Below are 2223 nucleotides of genomic sequence, written 5' to 3'. Positions count from 1 at the left end.
TCAAAGATTCAAACTTTTGGTTAGTCTTACCTTGTGCCTCAATAAAAGCATGTAAAGTATCTTCTAAGGGGCTCCTAGAAGATGAATGTGCATGATATGGTGTAGGATATGATCTAGGGGGTTGTGCAGGTGGCTGGTTTTCAGACTTCCAGCTAAAATTGGGGTGATTACGCCACCCCGGATTCTAGGTGTCAGAGAAATGTGTAAAAGGCTTCTTGTACATACCTAAGGCATTACATTGTTCCTCATACATTCCTCTCATCTTAGCCAATGTGGGACACTCTTGGGCAAGGTGATCTACCCCACCACACACAAAACATGATCCAAAAGACTCTGCATGATTAGCCACGTGTGTTGGCTTTAAGTCCTTAGTCTTCAACACCTCTAGCTCTCTAGTGAGCATCTCAACCTTAGCTTTTAGGTTATCTTCTTCCCTGAGATGGTAAATTCCACCACCATTTAGGTTTCCTGCAGGTCGTGACCTATTTGTACTCTCAGTAGCACTAGGTCCAGTCCAAGTGTGAGCCTTTTCAGCAAGCTCATTGAGGTATTCTATAGCCTCATCAGGATCTTTCTATAAAAACTCACCATTACACATCATCTCCACAAATTGACACTCTCTAGGTGTAAGTCCCTCATAAAAATAGCTCACTAAGCGCGAATTCTCATATTCATGGTGAGGACACATACTTAATAACTCCTTAAATCTCTCTCAAGACTGATACAAAGTCTCACTATCCTTTTGTACAAAGGTGGAGATTTGCCTTTTTAAAGCATTGGTCTTATGTTGGGGAAAGTATTTATTAAAGAAGACCTGAGTCATCTCATTCCATGACCCAATAGATCGTGGTCTCAATGAGTATAGCCAACTCTTAGTTCTATCTTTCAAAGAGAAAGGAAAGAACTTAAGTCTCACAATGTCATCAGTTGCATTTTGACTATGAAAAGTCGCAACTACTTCCTCAAACTCCCTAATGTGCACATATGGATTTTTATTTTCCAAGCCATGAAAAGTAGGGAGTAACTGTATCATCCCTGTTTTAAAATCCAATTGGCGAATATTAGCTGGAAACATGATGCATGATGGTGTGGCTGTGCGTGTAGGGTGGAGGTAATCCTGAAGGGTCCTAGTGGGTTGATCTTCATGTTCACTCATTTTCTCAGAATTAGAAGAATTATCAAACAAATGATCAGAAAAATTAAACTCTGACTCTAACACATGTCTACAAGCAAACCGACCCAAGGCGTCTCTATACCTGTGCATGCAAGGTAGAGAGAAACCCAACACTAAAAAAAAACTACAAAAAGAAAAAGAAAAAAAAAAGATGCAGCAAGCTAAAATAGGGAACGAAGTTACCGCTTTTACAAACTGTTGAAAAGAAAAACTATCTCACAATTCTTCTACCGTCTCCCCGGCAACGGCGCCAAAATTTGATTACGCCCAAAGAATAACGCAGTAGTTGTAGCACAGCTTTGGGGTGTCGATTCCACATGGAGACAAATTAAAAGAATAGCAAGAGGAACAAAGAAACTAAAGAAAAAATATTAAATAAGTAATAGAGAACAAAGATTAATTTTAAATGTAAATTCAAGTGAAGCAAAGTGATTAACAGAAAAAGTACTCAAATTTGACAAACAGTAGAGCGTCGGGAATCCCTTGCACAAATCTGGTATTTTAATTATTCTTAATTCATTGGATAACTCAATTAGGAACTCAATTCCCGCAATTCCCAATCGGAAGGTATAGATTTATAAACCAGACTTAGATCAAATGTAACCCTTTGAAAAAACATTGACCACTTTTAAAAAACGTGAATTACTACCCCTATTGATAAAATCCAATGACGACAATATACTCAGGAAGCGATATTGCAGCAAAAAACTAAATCAATATAGATAAATAATTGATCCAAACATAATCAAAGAACTAATCCATTCAATAGAAAAAGCATGACTGAATCCATAAACACAATAAATTCTATGATTATTTGGAGAAGAAAACATCAACGATGAATTGAGAATGATAAAACAAAAGAGTTTTAGCAATTGAAAATCAAATACCTGAATTAACAATAAATTAGAAATACCATCTAATGTGCAAGTTCATCCCTAACCTTACTTGAGAATTTAGTTACCCATAAATATAATGGACAACAAAAATCTCTAGAGAAAACTGAAGCGAACGGTGGCCATGAAAGTGATTTTCTCCTCTTTTCAGATCTG

General features: G+C 37.0%; 1 non-coding gene across 1 annotated transcript; it reads left to right on the top strand.

Moving 5' to 3' along the window:
- The first annotated feature begins 668 nt into the window (after nt 1–668).
- On the top strand, nt 669–776 carry LOC122280167. Its single transcript, XR_006229754.1, has one exon. It is a non-coding gene; the product is annotated as a small nucleolar RNA R71 (small nucleolar RNA).
- The last annotated feature ends 1447 nt before the right edge of the window (nt 777–2223 follow it).

The sequence above is a fragment of the Carya illinoinensis genome, chromosome 10 (genome assembly GCF_018687715.1).
Source record: "Carya illinoinensis cultivar Pawnee chromosome 10, C.illinoinensisPawnee_v1, whole genome shotgun sequence".
Taxonomy (NCBI): Eukaryota; Viridiplantae; Streptophyta; class Magnoliopsida; order Fagales; family Juglandaceae; genus Carya; species Carya illinoinensis.
This window is presented reverse-complemented; position numbering and strand designations above follow the sequence as displayed.